The 20,708-nt window shown below is 36.9% G+C and overlaps 1 long non-coding RNA gene across 1 annotated transcript; it reads right to left on the reverse strand.

Annotated features, from left to right (window-relative positions):
- Window positions 1–3,500: 3,500 nt before the first annotated feature.
- Window positions 3,501–19,927, reverse strand: LOC137856543 (uncharacterized). Its single transcript, XR_011096573.1, has 5 exons — window positions 19,560–19,927; window positions 19,350–19,472; window positions 17,692–17,752; window positions 6,728–6,820; window positions 3,501–6,011 (listed from the first exon to the last, which is right to left on the reverse strand). It is a non-coding gene; the product is annotated as an uncharacterized lncRNA (long non-coding RNA).
- Between the last annotated feature and the right edge of the window lie 781 nt (window positions 19,928–20,708).

The following is a 20,708-nucleotide window of genomic DNA, read 5'->3' on the forward strand; positions in this document are numbered from 1 at the left end:
GGTGGTTTAAATTGCTTTCCCCAACCAATAATCATTTACTTTTGCTTATATCAGTGACTCCTTAGGGAGCTCCAAGAAACAAAAAGAATTTGCAATACTTTAGAGTATTTAATCTCATTATTCTGATTGCTGATCCTCTCACTTTCTAAGGGTACCTCTAAAACTTTTAACCATCTTGTCTGTATTCACATTCATTTGAAAGTCTTCTACAGGGCTGCTGGTTGGCAGATGTTCCAAAGAACAACTTTATTAGATCAGCTGAATTTATCTTATTACCCCTCATTTAAGGAAAAAAGAAAATGCCTTTACTGCCACAATATTGCAGACATTGCTATAAGCTTTTCTTTCTGAGAAGAGACAAAAGCACTTGCAGCTTTGGATCTGTGGGAATGTGAGTACTTTACTTAACGAAAGTGCAAAATTAGTTCTAGGAGCTTCCCAAATTTGTAGCATGTAACAGAGAGATGTACTACATAAGAAGCAATGTGAGCACAAAACCAGGCACCCGTGGCAGCAGTACCACAATAGTCTTTATACAAACAATTGCACTAATGAAAACTAAACAATAGTCTTCATTATCTACAAACTGCCTAGCTAAGTAGGGCTTTTGGGGGGTTTTCTAATCAAAACAATACCCATTATTTCCTGTGGATATGAATGAAATTTCAGCTTTCCTTTACCGATTAATACATTTAACAGAATGTTTTTATCCGTATTTCTTACTACTGCAATCACTATAAAATTGATTTGGAATAACCAAACACAAGATTTTATATAATATATACATATATATACATACATAAAAGGAAATTGGCAGAAACAACAGAAGAAACACTGCAACTCTCTGTATTATCCTCTTAGTGAAATAGTAACTATACTGTCAAAGCTGCAAAAGATGCATTTGAGAAGTAAGAAATTTGAACTAACTTTAGAGGGAAGGTTGAGGGCAACCTCTTCAAAGGTAAGAAATCTGCATAGATTCTGACTTGAAAGGAAAGGTTGAGTGAATCCTTAGAGCACATACCTGTGACTTGCATTAAAAAACAGCACGTTAGCTATAATGCCGTTAGGGGTGCTATTTGGATGCTGTCATAGATCACAGCAGCACATACGTAAGTTATATAAAAATACATTGCCAAGAGATTAAAGATTTATATAATACATTTTTGTTACTTCATTGTATTATTACTCACCAATCTTAAAGATACAACTTTAGGGTCTCAATGATATGTCAATATTTGGGTTATGTTCATAAACATGATTCTCTGATTTTACATATAGTTGTGTTCTTTACTTAATAGCCTTTTATTTAACAGGCATAAACAACGCATGCTTATTCTATTCAGCCATAGCTAGGGTGAAGTCAAGGGTTCCCAAAGTCCTGCTTGGGAGCAGCAGTACAGCAATGGAAAGTGGGCTTTCCCATAAAACAGCTCATATGACTGGTTAATGAATGACATTACAGTGAGTCTGATGTTTGTAAAACCTTGAAAGTGTAACTTCCTGGTATCTAACATGGAGCTCACCGCGTTCAGTGACATAGTGAAGTCAGAAACAAGGGCAGGTACAACAAAGGGCTTTTAATCTAATCTAAGAATGAATCAAAACAGCAACACATCAAAATAAAAACAATATATATATATATACACATATATAACGGGCCATTTGTTAGAATTCAGTTCTAAATTCCACAGGGAGCAAGCCGGATCATTAGGTTCTTCTGATTATTCTTTAAAGAGGCCTAGACAACATGTGCAGTTTACATTAACAGGAAGAAAAAGTGTTAGAATTCACACTAAGTTTGTGAAAGGGAAAGCATCCAGAGCTCCACAGATAACAGCAACAAAGTTGTTAGTGGCATTGCCCTGACATCAGCCTTCTTCATCTAGAGCAATTTAATTTGCTCATACAATAAGCATTAAAAATAAAAAGTATTTCTCTTTGTAAATATACAAAGGTCCAATCAGAAAAGACTTTGCTATGATTAAAATACAAAATATATTAAGAAAAGGTCAAACCTGTATCTAGATTTTGAACTAGATATTTGAAGGGGCCCAGCAGCACTTCAAAGATTTCACGTAGAGAATATCAATAGCCAGGTTTTCCACATATACCACCTGTCTTTGGATACATCTAAGCTGTGGAGCAGGTTGATCACTGCTCTCAAAAAAACTTGTCGTGCTGTTCTCCCCAGCAGTGTCCTCTAGAACTGCCTCCCTGTTCCCCTTCCTCAAACTTCATCCAGCAGGGAGCAGGGTGATGCACAGAGCTGGTGTGCCCCCCAGGCCTGCCCTGATGCTCACAGGGACATGGCTGGAGCACGTCCCCGCAGCCAGAGCCAGAATACAGTCCCAGGTTTCCTGCTGCATATCATCTGCTGAGAAATTTAGGATTCTGCCCTTTAGAGATTAAGAGGTCAAACTATACAGCTGGACAAAATACTGATTTACACAGGGATTCCAGAAAGATTGATAATTTAATGAGAAGTTCGGATAATTTAACTGGAAGTCCCTAGTCCTAGTAAAATGTTAACTACACATAACACATTTCTAAGTCACACCTCCTTACGCTAATGCATCAATTTAGCACAGCTATGTCAGAGCGGCAGGTCTGGGAAAGCCTGGTACGGAACCAAAGTACCCTCCAAAGGCATTAAAGCATAACTAATTTGATCCTGCAATGTTACAGTTCTTGAATCATTAACACATGGGGGAAAGCTACTACAAGGTCAGAGAGGCTTGTCCGTGCAGAGGAACTGTGCAGAATAACAGTGCCAATTTTCCTTAAAGCATTCTAGCACCAAGAGGGTTTTTAATACCACAGCATACATGTATAACCATTCTCTGATTTGGCTTAAAAGATCTTTTACTACACTGCTGACCCAGATTTTATGCTACAATAAAAACAAATTACTCCTTAACCACATAGTTTAACTAAGTCAAAGATGTTATAACATGATGTTTCTTCCCATTAAAAATAAGAAACCTAGAACTCTTGATTTTTAGCTTTGGTCAACTTATGGTTTGCACAAACAAATGCCATTCCGAATAAATAAACAGCATAAGAAGTGGTTGCATAGCTAGAACTATCTTCCAGTGTTGAAAAAGTCCATTCAACAAAGGTTACATAGATTTGGTTGTCTGGGGATCTTGCAGTCACACACTGAGAAGAATCGCTATTCAACATCAAGGTGACAAGACAACCTTTATTTTCAATGTGAAACCTTTGCATTTTTCTCCCCAGTAGCTTTTATGAATGATGCTGCAAAATCCATGCTATTCCTTCCCAACCCTGCTACAAGGAACATGTAGAATTAGTTACCCTTTAGGCCTCAAAGATGCGTGGATAAAGCTTGGGCAAGAAGTAACTGGTTTGACGTTAATTTCACAAACCATACCATTGAGGCAACAAAAAGTGGGAGTAATGTGAATGAGGTCACAAAAACCTGACAAATGAAGCGACTGAAACTAGATCTCCTGAGTTCTGACTCACAGGAGCCCTTTGAACTTAAATTACAAATGTGTTGATTTTATTGACCATTTAAATACACAAAAGGCAATATATGCAGAAGTACATGGCGTAAGCAACACAAATTACATGACTTTATCAAATTCATTAAGACTTCCTCGTGCTATGATTGCATTGCAGTAAAACTTTTAAAAAAATGGTTAACTACAATTCTAATGTGAAGTGTCCTTTCAAATACATATTGCAGAGAAGTTTCTAAAATTATTTCACAGACTACATTTTTGTAGGAAGGTGAACCAAAAAGCCAGTACAAAGCCAGTGCTGTTAATCCAGTGTCATGAACAATGTACTTATGATACAGGATTTCAGTTGGAAAATCCTGATACGGATCACAGACTTCTCTTAGAAGAGATTGCAATGACTAAGCAAACAGCAGCATGCTAGGAAGACAGTCACTGCTGTAGTTAGCCTGATTTATCACGTTACTCTAGTTACCTTGACTTACTCATTGTTAGGATCACTTTTCTGTTGTGGAAACTTCAGGCAGCCTCAAGCTCAACAGACTTTAGTAAGTACATCCTAATTCAATAAATAATTAAGCTTCCAAGTCCAATGCTTTTTAAAAACATTTATAGCAAAGCACAATATCAATGGATATACACTAGGAATATGTAATGCTAGGGATTCTCATTCACATTATACCCACATTAATTTATGTGAATCTCTGCTTACAGAAGTTATATAGATTTCTTGCCATGTATTTTCATATTTCTCTAAAGTCAGCAAGAGTAAAAAAATTTATAGACTGAATTCTACAATAATCTCTGTAATAAAATCGTTGTTCATTTACTCCTTTATAGCCCAGTAATTTGAAGGCTGTGCTCATCTGTTGTTTTACTTCTATTTACAGAACCACTTTTGTTCAGCTGTTTTATACACTTGTGGTGAGACAAAGCAGTTTTTTAACCTGACTTCTCTACCTGGCTAAGATGGACCTGTAAAAACTTTGATGGACCTGTAAAAACTTTGGCTTATGAGAGTGAAAGTAGATAGGTAGGGAGACGGAGTTGATTTGCCCTGATCTTACCACATTTTGTCATCAGTTATACCTCTGATGGTTCATTTGATATAAAATGCTGTTAAAGATAACACATTTTCCAGTTTCCATTTCCATAAATGCCCCCCAATATTTTGTTCTGTAAGTTTTTATTATGCATGTGTGTTCAACACGCAACACTGTTTGAGACGCATTGTTATTAACAGGCGAGCTGCACCTTAATGAGGATTCACATTCATCCCATGATGAGCCTTACCATACGTCTGAGCTGAGTTTAGTACTTACAAACATTCACTTTGCTACAGATCTTCCTGCTCATCTATTAATGGAAAAGCACAGATTTGACAGAGAAAAGAGTTTGACTTTGTGCATGCAATGAAATAAAGTCCAATAGTAATATTACCTGACCCAAACTATGTAAAGTTATACAATCAGAGGGCAGTGCACTCTTGTTCTGATCTGAAATTCTCCTCTTCTGCTTTTTTCTAATATATCCCTTTTGAAACACATTGCTTCATCTGTGGTCCACAGTTCACTTATACCATCTTTTCAAGGTGTATCTCAAAAGGCAGAGAGCAGCCAACGTTCTGTGTCCATGAAGTTCTTAATCTTTCCAGGGAAACCATACATAGTAATATTTTTCAGAAAAAAATCTTTATCTCCTTATAGAATACTTAGACAATCATGGTGCATCACAGTGATTTGTGACATCTGTATATTCACTTTGACACATAATCTATACCTCACCTCCCATCCTCCAGGAAACTATTGCTGGAAAGAAATGATGTATATGCTATTAAGAAACCTTTTGCCTAAGTAGTCATGCACAGTATAAATGGTGAGTTTTTGTTTTCTTCAGCTCTTCAAGCCCTCATCACTCCTAGTCACACGTACAAATGATTTCCAAATTGTACTAGTGAATCCAGTGGTCTGCATATAGGCGAAAGCCAATGCCTCTTCAATTGACGATGCTTTAGGTAGATATACATCTAAATATCAGTGCACTGACATTGACAGGCATGGCTGGGGGGGAAATCCAGTCCTGCCACTGTGAATAGATTAAAACTGAATGGATTGCAAGGCAAATTTCAGCCTATGACATGATCCAGTGATTTTTGCCTACGAGTGAGTCAAGCATGAAGATTAAGAAGGGAATTGTCTTTACCAAACATCTGTTCTTATACCAGTGATAAGAAGAATTGAAATATTTATTCAGATCTTTAGTGGGCTTCAAAGGCAGTTTCTCTATATGGATGGCTGGTAGACAAGATGGGCTGGAGGGTCATTTGAAAACCAGGGAGAGTTGTGCAGTACCCAGCGCCTGATGCCCTTCCAACATCACACAGGAAATCTGAATGCTCAGCATGGGTCCCTCCACATGGGCTTGTTACTGCAGGATTTGTTACACAGGGTCACATATCTATAACCCTTTCCTTCTCTTTTAGAAGATGTTTAAAACTATGCGTGACAGACAGGAAGTTTATCCCTGTGGAGAGAGACAGAGTTAAGCCTCTATTTAAGCCTCGCTGAAGTCCTCCCAGTATCTCACAAAGAACAAGTCACTACCAGTTTCTTCATTCCATGGTTAAACTCTCAGCCTAATTTCACCAAAATGTTTTTTTAAAAAAAGAAAGCATCACTACAACTATGATTGGGAAATTAGGCTATTCACCAACCACCACACTGTGGCACAAGCATCAGTCAGGTTTTTCAAACTCTCAGTGATGAAAAAAACCTCAGTGATGAAAGTCAGCCCGGCCAAAATAAGAAATTGCACAAAATGAAAGGACTGACTTGCAAACACAAATAAGACATCAACACTCATTACTCCACCTCTGCCTTGATGGCACAGAAGAATTAACTTCTTAATGCAATGCCCTAATAGGGGATCATAAATCACAAGCCTCTTAAACCTGAAATGATTGATTTGCTTTTTATTTAGTCTTTAACCTTATTAGAATCTGCAACTGTATGAAATGTTAGCTGGTACAAATAATAGTAGTACTTTACAGAGTATGGCTTTTTTAAGTTATAGCTTTTTTTCACAGCAGCAGTGCTTGACAAGCAGTATAGTAGTACAGTTCCTTGATTTTCAGTGCTAATTGGTATTGCTGCAGACCCCAGATTAGTCAAAATTTGAGAGGTAAACACAACCACTAATCTCAAAGGGATTAGTCTACAACAGAAAAGTCAGAGCCTCACCTGTAGTTTCTTGTTTCATATAGCTGGCATATAATTATTTTCTAACATCATTTTGATGTTGCAGCAGGACATAACTCTGGCCTTTAGATGCAGCTGTTAAAAAAAAGGGTATAACTTCCAACCTTACACAGATATTTTTCTAGTTTAACTATTTTACTAAATGTTTAATCTACTAGATGTTGCTATTTTGGAATAGAAATTTGTATGCTTCCCCCCTCCCCCCCCCTCAAGATTCATGTAATTATTTTACTTGCTCCTGCTTCAGCAATGTTCTGGGTATAATGCATTTCCACAACAGTTTTTTTTTGCTTACCATGCTTTTGTTTTCCCTGTATTTCAGTCCACAGATTTTCATTCTGTCTCCTATCATGCCATATACTGCCATGGTACCAGACCCAGCAGGATGTAATCTATGTTGCTAGTGCCATCAGTCAAATGGAGCTGGTGTTATGTATTGCGTACACAAAAGAGTTGAAGACAGGCTGTTTCATCTTATCAACTCTATCCTCCTTCTTAGCCAAAATGGTCCTTTCCTTGCTCATTTAAGTATGCCTTTGAAAATAAGTTGCCTGCTTAAAGTCATCTTGGCTCTGCCGAGTGGAATCTTTTCTTGACGAGTAAATCACATCACCTACAGCACCAAGAAACTGCTTGTTATACTCTGAGCCAAAGAAAATTTCCTGGATAGCTGTACTTTCTGGCAAACGTACATTAAGGATCAAGAACCATTCTCTGAGGCTTCCCCAAGGACACATGCTTGGCCAACCATTACCAAAAGGACATGAGAAATAACACAAACCCAGTCTGGCTGAGTTTTGTTGCCGAAGTCTGGTGAGAAGGAAAAAAAAATATGCCGTATTGTACCGTTCCTCTCTATGCACAATAAATACACCCTATAAAGTCACCACAATTTCCACAGACCTTCGTGGTCACTTTTTACATCACAGCTGTAACAGAATCGACGAGCTTTAATGCCCTTCTTGGGAAATAATTCTGATGCCACCGTCAGCCCTTAACTAGGAGTGACAAATCCTCTGTACTAAACAAAGCTTGTGTGACTGGTTGACTGGCTTATATATGACTGGCTTATATTCTATAGAGAATATACATACACACACATGTACCTTCTCGTCTGTTAATGCAGTTGTAAAGTTTGCTCAGAACTAGTGAAACTACACAGCAGCCTTGAAGTAAACAGAAGCCAGTATCAGACTGCAATATTAAGGCCTATACATGAGAAGACTTGCTGCGGATGTTCAGAAGTTTTAGCATTGGAAAAATATCCATTCCCTTTAAATGAAGTATTTTGTGATGGTATATAAATATTTTAAAATCTATTTTGAAACCTACAGTGAGTGGAGATGTGACTGGCTTCTCGGGGCAAACTGGACAAAGATTTTCATTCATACTTCTACTCAAAGCCTGGGACCAGAAGTTTTCCAGGTTTTTGCCTCTGGGATAAGGAGCCTTAGAGACCCTAGTCCAAAAGTGGTCTGTTCTCATACGAACACTCCCTTTTTAGACTCCCCATAAAGGAAAGCAACGTTAATGATCAAGAATGCCAGAGTAATTTAAGATCCAATTTCCTGCACTTAGAGAATTTAGTGACCCAGCAGAACTTGCATTTAAAAGTGGAGTCAATTATTACCATGCAGAGCACCCCCCAAATGGTGACATCTACTTGTACTAGGCACCATACTCGGTCATTTCGCGTACAATGTATGGAAGGTATCTATGTCAATGTTTCCAGCTACGTAGATGTGGGACACTCACTTTGTGAGAAGCTCATCAATGATGCTTAAGAAACAGATGACAATGCTTTCTTACTGATTACACTAATTGTATGATCCTTAAATGCACGGTTTGGTCAACATAAGCTATAACCGCACATACATCAGAAGTGACAGAGTAAGGTATGTTTGATTTCATGCTTACTATGCGACTGAAAAGCATTTTGGCAACTCCTGTCTAAAATTCAGTTGCTATTCTCTACACAATAGCCACACTAATACCACTTGCACACTGTTTCACAGGTGCCTTAAGGTTTGTATGATATTTCACACCTAATTACAATTTGGAGTCAAGGTTTTGAGGGTTATTTCTTATCTACAGTTGCAGTACAGCATGGATTACAACACAGTTTCTGAGTCACTATCGGTATCATGTCCTTACTTGTCACATAATGAAACACTGTCTTTACAATTACCTGACTGCTCTGTTGACTTGACCTCACTTATTCCAGTACCTTTTGCCTCTGTGCCATCTGTTCTGGCAGAAAAGAAGCAAATGAACTCCAGCAGATCTTTTGACGGGTAAGACAAGAATTGAGATCTTGTGATAGCTCAAGGTTTCATGTTGTGAGGATACACCCTCTTTTATAACTTAAGAAAAACATTTGCAGGATCTTTATCCCACAACAGATATAAAGTGGCCTGTTAGTAATTTTTCTCTTGCTGTATGCTTTAAAGATAAGTAACTTCACCAGTACTGCACCTCACTCAAACAGAATGAGATACCCATGGCTGTCTTTCGTCCTTTTTCTTCTCCACATCTGTGCTTGGAAGCTTATACAGCAATATAATTTTACAGCATTACTGCAGACCTCAGTGAGGTCTTTAATGCTAACAATGAATCCTATGTCTAAATTACCATCTTAACATTATGCCTTGGTTGTAACAAATAGCTGTAATATGTAAGTATAAAACTGAGAAACATTTTGGCTCCCAATGTTTTAGATGTATTGCATGCAGCACAATAATTAAAACACTGCAGCTTTTTTGTTTCATTGTGAATTTATTCACCCCAAAATATATCTGTCAGTTCAAAACTGAAATTAGGCTGAAAATATTTCTAGAATCAATTATTTTAAAGCTCTTATTTTATTCATAATCTTTTTAATTATATGCCATTTTCCTTGGTTTAAAAAAAAACAAACAACAAACAGAATTTCAAACCTCTTTCTTTTCAAAGAGGCTCAAATCTTATATCTTCCTCTCTAAATGTTCCCACAAGCAGAAACCACCATATTGCAGGACAGGTCTTTCATGATTTATCTGCTAAGATGTTGCACTTACGTACATCCATACTTGATGATGATCAGAAAACATTGCTTTTCCTTGATATTTCAAATGACTGAAAGACAACACTAGTATTCTTTAATACTGTGATGAGGCAAAGGAAAGGTAGCATTACCCTGGGAGTGAAAGAGATTTTTAAAGACCCATTGGTGAGAGGAAGGATTTGATCCATGCCAGAGAGCAAGGTGTGACACCATCTGCTCATCCCTGTGGTTGTCAGTGTTTATGAACAGCTAAATTTTATTATAATTTCTTTCATTTTGTTGAAAGTAACTGCAACGTTTTTCACTAGTACTATTTCAGTAGCAAAAATATTGTTCATTTCATTGGGCTGAATTTATGTTTTGTTCTGTGAGCAGAACACGTCAATTATTTGTGCAGACTTAAAGATGCTCATGCTATTGAAACCAAGCTATCATATAGATACAAAGAAACTATTGCCAACCTTGCCATGAACAAGTCACCTCAAAAATTCTTTGACTTGTCCTGACTTCTGTCAACTCTCCATGCACCGTGGTATTCAGATGCTCCTAATTCTCTGCCTTCACATCTATGTTCTCTATGATTTATTATTCCTGTAGTTCCTCACTTTCTGGTTCTTAGTCATATCTGTCCCTTGATACTATGAAATTTGCTGCTTTTACAACAGGTGGCAGAAACTGTCTCTCCCCTGCCTGCTATCCTTGTCCTTACTTTGCACCCTGCTTCTCAACTGTGTGCACCTTGCTCCTTGGAAGCCAGCCTTCTGGTACATGTCATTTTGCTGTGGAAATCACAGCATCGTTGCATGCTGTTTACTGCTTTGGAAGAACTCTGTTGTATCAAAAATATATGTAAATCACTTTACCGATGGGAAAAACAAAACAAACAAACAAAAAACACTCACCACCTGCAGCACCACCAAACAGGTGGCAGAGCTCTGCTTCATCTAGCCTCGCTGCAGACTAATCTACCTCTAGAGCAGCACTAGGCGATTCCACTGGTAGAGCATCATCTCTATCTGACTATAATATAGCAGTCATCTTTTATACTTCTTGGTGACTGGTCCTTTTGACTCAAGCATTTGGCAAAAGCACGCAACAGAGAGGTGGGATGCACCCAGCTGGCTTTCAAATTGGAACTAGGCTGGCAAGGAATCTGGGGAAATGTTCTTGACCCTTATGTTTAGCAAATGGAAAAGATTTACTGCAGAAAAAAAGCACTGATGCAGGTCTCCTTGTGATCAAAATCTTCTGCCATGACTAGGCCACGCTGTGGTTCTGTGACAGAGAAAGGAAGCCTTAAAACACACTGCCACCACAACAGGGACATGACCAATAAAAATGTATTAATACAAGATTCCTAGTTCTTAATTGCTCCCAACAAATAATACTGGGGCATGGAGAGAAGAAAAACTATTGCAGCCTCTGGGCAAGCAGATGGCCTGTTGAGAAAATAGATGTATTGCACTGAAAGTGCCCTGAAGTCATCTCTGTTACCACCTCTAAGTATAACCCTGGATTGCTGGGCTCAGTGGTCTGGGAAAAGACAAAAAAGCTGGTGTTCGTCCTTGTGACCAAACAAAAATAGAAAGAGCTCTGCAGTTTATTTTCATCATTTAGAACCTAGTCAATCTGTATGAAAAGTGGGGTAATTGCCTTTTGAAAGATGTTGCATTTTGCTTTAAAAAAAAATTAACATATCTGTAACTCATCTGGTTGGAAGCTTCAAGACACTGCTTTGGTTTGTGCTTTAATCAGGTAACGAATAGAACATGGTACAGAAAAAGTGTATATACATTTTAATTTCAGTCCTTGCACTGTCTTATTGTTTGTTTAAGCCTGTTCAGCTGAGACTCCTTACACTATACGCCCCTGGATGCATTCCATTTGAAACAAAGGCATATTTCAGGGAAGTACCTCTCACAAAGAGGTATTGATGAACCAGAAATCAGAGTCTGGACAAATGACCATTTTACTACAAACACAGCTCTATTGTTTCCGTTTTTCTTCTCCTCGGGAATAAATATTTCATTATTCAAAACAGTGGCTGAAATGCAAATTTCTCCTCCCCTTTCTACCAATGATTTCCCCCCGCTACTCCACAGAAATGCAACTCAATGGTTTCCATGACTCCTCTCTTGCAATATTTGTATTATTTTTTCCTCTTATCTTGCCCACAAATAAATTACTGTGGAGTTAAAAGAAAAAGAAGTAATTTCCTGTTCCTCAATGACTTAGATCCACAAAACCCTGAGCCTGATAAGATGTACACAGTGATTTCTGTGACCATTTGCATGTCACACGGTAATTATAGTTTGCTCTTTTATTTTCATGATCTATCCTTAACTTCCAGTCATGCCCTGCTTTTACCAATGCCATTTTTTTTTTTTTAATTCCACCTCTCAAATTTCCTCTATTGGTAATGAGTTCCTTCAACAGTGCTTTCTCAGCTGTTTCACAGAGATGAAATAAATCAAAGAGAGGAACCACTTCTGTCTTCACTCCAGCCTTCGCAGATTTCAAGAACTGATCTGAGCCATGAACATATGAATTAAATTTGTTCTCAAAATACTATCATTATGGTAACTGTTTCAGTTCAACATAAACCCAGGTTTGTAAAAGAGGCCCAAGATGTGTGCTATGGTCCAAAATCCACACTTCAACAAAGACAAACAATATAGATGGATAGCTGGTTTAACGTCTTGTATTTTGAACCTATGAATGAGAACAAGCCTTAAAAGGTTTCCTTCCACTGGTACAAAACACAGCAGCAAGCAACGTGTCTACAGATGCCTATAAATGATTAACTCTTTGGTTCATCTTCCTAGAGGCAGAATTGAGTTTATAGTCTGTGTTCACATGACATGTGAGAACTGAGCTTGTTCAGCCTTGATGAGAAAAGGCTGATGTCTACCTAACGGGATGGTATAAAGAAGACTGAGCCAGACTCTTTAGAGATGAACTGACAGCATGAGAGACAATGGACATGAAGATCATCACCACAGGAAAATTCTAGTTAGTTATCTGGAAAAAAAAAAAAAAAAAAAAAAAGCTGCCATGAGGGTGGTTGAACACTGGGAAAAGTTCCACAGATGGGTTGTGAAACCTCCATCCTTGGAAGTGCTCAAAAGTCATGTGGACAAGCCATGAGCACCCAAAACTAGTATGATCTGCTTGCAGTGGGGGCTGGACTAGACAACATCCTGATATTCCTTTCAACTTAATTTATTCTGATTCTCATGACCAAGGATCACTCCGTTACTTGTCATAGCTACTGTGGATAGGCAGGATCTCCAGACTTCATTCTAAAACTCCTACTGGGTCAACATTAAGCACCAGACTTCTCTTCTGCAGAAGGAAGATTCATCCTGGCTTCCAAATAATCAAACCACAATGTAGAACATTTCTATGGTGGATTTTGGTACACTTCCCCGTTCACAGAAAAATAAAGCACATAGATCCAAAAATCTTAGAAGATAATCATCCAAGTTTCTCTCTTTCCTACTAGATTAATAGGATAATGGGAAAAATTACAGTGTAATGGATCACTACTCCAAATATCTTGATCCACTTGTATAATTTACACAGCCTTAAAACAAAACTGAGAAGAATCAATTTCCTTTAGCAAAATGTTCAATATATTACTCAAAGCTCCCAAGAGAACTTTAATATAAATGTACACAGTCACAGATAATAGCTTCAACTAAATCACCAAAAGTTCATCCAGGGTCATGCAGAAGATCATTCATATGAGCAGGACAACACATGGAATGTATCATTGTAAGACAGCATCAGCACATGACTGCAAAGGAGCTAGAAAATTTCTGCATAAAGAAATGCTTCATCTGCTCTCTCTCCATCACAAATTTGGGCCAACGTCTCTGTTAGCAGTTTCTCTGTCAGCAGTTATCTATTCGTTCTACTAATCCTGTCCAACCTCAGTTTCCTTGGTAGCTTGTAAGCATGGACAAGGCTACATGAGTATTAACTGTTTCTAAGCAGAAATGACAATGTTGGGTAGAAAATTATTCTCCTTCCTCACCTGATTTCAAGCAAAAGGAAATAGAGCTCAGATTTCCTTGTTCTAGATATTAAGTACTTCAGATGTAAAATCTAAGTATCTGCTGCATTCGAATCAGTGAATACAGTTCATCTTATTCCCTATGTAAGGAACATAAAATGTAAGCTTGTGACTTCTTTTAGGGGAAAAATAAACAAAATCAAATTGCATTGGTCAAGAAAGTTTATCAAAAGGACAATTGAAGTAACAAACACCACCTAAGATTCTTGATAACATCATTACAGCAATGTTCATCTATAAAGTTATAGGAAAAGCTGTAGCTTTAAGAAAATCTTTAGTAGTAATCAGCATAGGAGATTTACAGGTATGCTTGTTAAAAGTGATTAACAACATTCTCCATTGTTCATAGATGCAAACAAGATACAAGCTAAATAGCTCTGTATTCAGAGAACTACATTTTACAATATATTTGTAGAAAGACAAAGAAAATAAACTGTGATGATTAATACAAACTTCCCCCTCCAGAAGGGGAAAGGGAGGAAAGATACCTAGGAAACAAAAGCAAGCAAAATGCTTATTCAAAAAGGAGGGATGTGTAATTATGTAAAATATTAGTTAATTCCTGAAACTGTTTACAGTAGATTTTCTAGAATTTGTTTCTATAGAATATCAGCATTGGCGCTACATAAATCCTATTTAAAACAAAATTCCTTGTTCTGATTGACATTCTTATTTTACACAGCTTTTTGCCATTACGCTGTTGAGAATTTAATCTAAACTATTAAATACATGAAGTAAGTTCAAAAGTTAGTGCATGGGTTATTCATCTGAAAAACATAGTCAAATACACATATCAATGATTACTCATGTCATACCACTGGTCTAAAAGAAAAATAATAAGTATGCTAGCATTGGAAACAAATTTCCAGTATCTGTATATACGTTAAATACGTAATTAAAATTTTCAAATTTTTTCATGGGTTGTTGGAAGTCTACTTTGCTAAGACTGTTCTTTTCTCTGATTTGGGGAGAAAGGGAAATCAAGAATTGATCTTCTTGGAAGTTTATTTCCCATCCTTCTTCAGGTATTTAGCACCCCTCCTAAAAATGAGAGAAGGCCACACTACAAACTTAACAAGTAAGAGTAGTTTGGGGAGAAAATTAATTTCAACTTGTTCCAAAGCACATCCCCTGCCCTAAGTGAATCATTCCACACATTCAGGTCTACAAGCTTTCTGCTTGTTTTCAGTCCAGTGATAACAGAATAGGTGGAAGAAAAGGAAAAAATATTTTAGGAAGTGTCAGCAGATATACTTTTAAAAACTGATTAAAAAAATACAGAATTAATATTGGAATAATTACACGGTGTTTTTATAAGAAAATGTAAAGCCACTTGTAACAGAAGAGGCAGTATAAAATTGCACAGCCTGTATTCCAGAATGGCTAGTTAATAAAAACAAGAGAGAACCTTAGTTGCAAATGGCTGGCATCTCAAATAGATTTTGATTGTGGAATTGCAGAGTATGGATACATTTCCTAGATGTGAATGGAAGAAAGGAAACACACTATGATGCCTGTAGCACACAGATGTGTTGAAAAAAGGTGTAAGATAGAAAAAGGCTTGTGCAGCACTCAGAAGAGAACCTGACAGAACGCTTTTGTTACCAGGGCTGCTTAAAAGCAAGGAAGGTGGCAAGTAGTTCAAAGCACGTACTGGAACATGCAAAAATGAAACAGGGACAAGAAAATTCAGTGAAGACACTTACTACTTTAGAAAGCGAAGAACAAAAAGGAATGTCTTTCTAGTTCTCTAGACAAATTACAAAATTTTCATCTGTTGAGTTTTAAAACGGATGGTGATGACTTCAGTACAACAGTGAGAGGATACTGGTGTTTGCAGGCTGAAACACAGGTATGCAAGGGAAGAATTCGTTTAGAATACGTGACACTGCGAGTTGCTGGTGGCTACTCAAACATTGTTAAACTTCTGTTTGGTGTGTTGCTGGTACACAGAGTGATTTTGGTATGCTTCCCATCACAGCCAATGCAAGGCTTATAAGAAGATTAACAGGCATTGCTAGTGAAGGTATACAGATGTCACAAGGAATTTAATACTAGAAGTTGCTGACTTACTAAAGCACTGCACAGCTGCTGAGCTGACCTATGGCACTTAAAACTTCATACATTCTTCATGCTTTGTGGACTTGAATCAGTGGCCATATTTTATTACCCTAGCCATTTTGATTCATCGCATTGTTGTTTTATTTTATAATAAATCCAGTTTCTGGATCACAGTCCGCCCTACCTCTCCTAGCTTTCTGTGTCACGAAGACAGAGTATTTATATTAAACAGTCACCTGGCATTGGAAACTCAGGATCTTTGCCCTGTACCCCATACAAATGTCCTAACAAGAAGGCTGAGGAGTCCTATTCTTCCCCACCCCCCCTCATGTTTTGTAAGTCTCTAGTCAACAATTTGGGACTGAAAAGGACCTCCTGGGTTGAGACTCTTATCCTACTATTGCAGGAACTCTGTCCTACAACGTCTTTCATAGACTCATCAAGCTCATTATAAAAACAGTATTGTTATGACAAACGGAAAATGTGCAAAAAATTACAGTTATTATTAGTTAACCAAGGAGAATGAGCGCAGCTAGAGTACTATCCTAGGTGATAGAAGGTGTCTGGTTGGAAGGAAGGACCTGAACTCTTCTCTGGAGGCTGAAACACTGTTTAGCATATTTTTTTAAACTATTGCCAAGTGTGACCTTTGACAACAAAGACATAACACTGAGACCAATGTGGTTTATCTATCTTATCTTACCCTCTCAAAACTGAACCAAAAAAAAAAAAAAGTCTACTTCATGAGACTAAGAGTTAATGTAGAACCCATATGAGTAAGTATTTGTTTAGTCAGGCTTTTGCCACTCTACAATTACGACTATGAACACCCATTTATAAAACAGAAAACTGAACACACAAACATACCATACCACACCCCTGTCAATTACCCCAGTACCAAATGACCAGCTGGATCTCAGTTCAGTTAACTATTTCCTTGAGTCCTTACTGAGGGACATGTTGGGTCTCTTTGTTACTCCGGCCTTTCAGGTGAGGTAAAGAGAACAGATGAAATTCACAAAGGTTTTTGGGTCTGGTGTTTTTTTTAGTAGGTGTAGTAAGCCAATACTCTTATTAGTGGGAAATGTTACAACAATCAAATAAAATACTACTGGAGTAATAGATCTGTCCGTTGCCTTTTTTTATTCCCAAATAGCAAGATGTTTTAGTAGAATCTCTGAGCACTATTAGGTACCTTATTTATTTTTGGTCACACACTACTAGCCTTTTCTGCTTTTAAAAAAAAAGATAACATCAACCGCAGCACCACAGCTTATTGTCATGTGAGACTTTAAATTATAACTATCTGCAAGCCTAACCAGTACTTCCTAAAATCGTGTATCAAAGTAGTATAAAATCAAAGCACATCCAGGCTTTTTATTTTTTTGGATTGTTTCACCTTGTACGCAGTCAGATTTTTAACTCAGTACCTATTACAATATGTAGCTAATAAACCAGAGCAATCTTATTTGGTTCTCAAAAAGCAGCCTGCATCTGTTAGGATTAAAAATTAGTACCACCTCCATGCTTTGCTAAGTATTTAGAAGATTTATTTTTTTTAATTGTAGTAGTCGCAGCATTTTGTAACCTCTTCTTCATCTTTAACGAACTAAGTAGATTAAGTAAGCCTCACAGCATAACAATAGACTCTAAACACTTGATTTTGTAATACCTTTTGATATTTTAAAATGACAAAAGACCGTCACTAGTGTCTGCTATTTGTTCTCTTCCTCAAGCTTACTAAAGTAAAATTATAGCTCTTACCTTCTTTAAACAGGATAACAATGGCTGTAAATGGCATTACTTGCACACAGAGTTTGGAAGCCTGAAAAATAAAGAGTTACATTTGTAAATAATAAAGTATTTCTAACTACAGCTAAAAATACAATCTTCAAAGCCATACAGATGGTTTGTGAGTTCATCTGGATTAGCTTGGTAAAAGATGCAACAATAATTTGTCATTTGAAACTTCATTTGAATGATACCAATAACTTTTCAGTTTTTGGCTTCCATTTTACTTCCCAAAGAGTTAAAGAAGGCATCATAACTCAACATAGAAGTTTATGGACAGAAACAATAATAATAAATAAAACTTTGGACCTGACTTTTCAAGTGCAGATTTTTTTATATACTTTGAAAAGAAGACAGCTCAGTTGGAATATAAACACAAACACCAAATCTTGGTATTTCTGCCTTTTTAAAAAAAAAGGCCTAAGTGGCTATTGCACTATTAAAGAATAACTCAAGCGTGCGATGTCAAATAGCATTACAGTGTGAGAACAATATACTGAGTTACACAGGCTTTGAATTGATTCCAGTGAATTATAGCTAAATGGAAAACAAATGAACAAAATATCACAATAGTTAACAACAACAAAAAGCAATCAAGAAATATCCACACACCTAGCCTTCATACCTGAATATTACATTTCAGAGTAACATCTATACAAACTTAATACCTCAAAGTCCTCAAAAATAAGTACACAATTTAATTTTCCAGAGCTTAAACCTTGAAGAAACACACTCCCATTTACTACCAACAAGAAAAACAAGAGTCCTTAGATTTTTCAAATCTCGTTTTTCAAAGTTTTTATTCTCTGTTTAAATTGATACAAAGCTAGTTGTGTGTTTTTTTTTTTTCCCCACAACAAATAAAAAACTCGACTTGTGAGTTCACATGCCTTTGAGCTGAGTTCTCAACACAAGAAATACAGAGTGAACCAAGCCCCTCCAGGCCACCACACAGTTTCTGCCAGTAAGAGAAAAAAAAAAAAAAAACAAACTTTAGAGAGAATGTGAGAGCCTCCTGTAATCAATTCTTCTCTCTTCCCTAGGTCAAACACTGATTGTGCTGCCACAATTGCAGGTGTAACCCTACCCTATAATAGTCATTTATGGACTTGTAGCCATAAAAATGCTTACCCCCTTTCCAAACATACTGAAACTGTGTGCTTCCACAATTTCCGTTGTTAATAAATAACCAAGTTCAGCTGCTCCTTTCATCTCTTTGGTCTGTTTTGATAATTGCTGCACTGAGAATCACACGGTGCTTGGATTAAAGGATCTAGTGAATAAGAGCTGTGTATCTCTTTGCTCTACTTTCACCATTTAATAAATCTTGACCATATCCTACCTCTCAGCTTTTTCCTTTCTACTCAGAGGAGTTCCAGCTTCTTTAGTCCCTACTCGTAAGGCAGCTGCTCTACCCCCTTACACACTTCACGCACTCTACGCTGTACCTTTGCTAACCATAATAAGGATTTTAAAACAACAGCGAAGCAACATTAATAATTTTAACATTTTTCTACGTGAAAGTGTTCTGACCTTACAGTTAACAAATAAAAAATAAACAATTGGAAGAAAAGACTCCTCAGAAAGTTACTGTATTGTCAGACAAGCAGTAGACAAAGACAAGATCTTACCTAACTTTGTTTATAGATGAGTCCTTCTTCTTTTATTGAAATTACTACTCAAGGAAACAGAACTTATGTTTTGTAAACATACAGGTTGCAGAAACAACTGTAACTGCACCACAGGTTTCTCCTCTAAGTGAAAAAATGACAGAGAAGCCCCATGTTCTGCTGCTACCCAGGTATCTATTAGTCAACTGGAAATTACCATTTCATTCTTACAAAATCCACAAAATGAAGCATGATAAAACAATAGTTATTGTCTATTGGAAACCACCATTCAGAGCTACAACATATGGTTATGGTAGTAACCTATACCAGTAGAATAAACACCACTTTTGTGAAAGTGGTCAATTATGTGAGATAATAAGGCCAAGAGTTACCTACAGTAAAGGCAGACCCTTCTGTACACCTTAATGGGGCTTATGTGCATCTGTGAACAACGTCACAAGATGTGGCAAGTAGATCTGAAAGAGGTGGTTGTCTGGCAACACTGCAATTAAATTAGATAATATACATTTTAGATAATTAGATCCATCTGGCAAATTGGTAAGGCAATAGAACTAAAAACCTTATTTAAATAAATTAGTTTGGCTACTTATGATCTCATACCAATTAACAACCAAAATTAGCTAACACTATCTTACATAAGTTACAAGAAAGGTTATACTTCTACTTTGCCCTGTAGAAATCCATAAAGTATACGTTTATAGTCAAAACAATGGAGAAACTAGGAAAAAATAGCTGAAGAATTGTATGTTAATCATCACAATCCAGGAATCTAGGAAATTACTCTCTTTTACCAAGAGAGCAGCGCAAATCAGGAGAAAATCATAAGAGACATAATTTTCCATTTAATGTACATGTCTAAGAAAAGAAGTCTGAAGAAAAACAAATCTGGAATTAATGCAGTATTTCTATATTTTTATGACATAAACTCTGGCAGAAAGACGACATAGTTCTGCAAACAGAAAAAAAACTCTCCAAGATCTGAACTCTAGAAGCAACATTCTCTCTTTAGTTAGTATTAAATAGTATGTAGTAATTAAATTCAAAATGTTATCATCACTGTGAGACATTTTCAGTAAGAAATTCCACGAAAAGTCTCTTAAATGATTTCTTACTAAGGTCAGATAAGTAACTTTATTAAAATTCCCCAGATAACTGCATCAATAGCTACTTTGGGGCGTTTCTATTTCCACAACCAGAGCAGCTTTATTAACGTTGCTAATGAAGAAATGAGAAGAACACTCAGAAACATGCAGGAAATATGAACACGTTTCAGGGAAGCCTGAACAGAATTTACATTTGGTTCAAATCTAGTCTTAAGCCCACTATTAGTCTAAAAGTGGATTCGTTTAATTTGGATTT

Source organism: Anas acuta, chromosome 4, assembly GCF_963932015.1.
Source record: "Anas acuta chromosome 4, bAnaAcu1.1, whole genome shotgun sequence".
NCBI classification, from domain to species: Eukaryota; Metazoa; Chordata; class Aves; order Anseriformes; family Anatidae; genus Anas; species Anas acuta.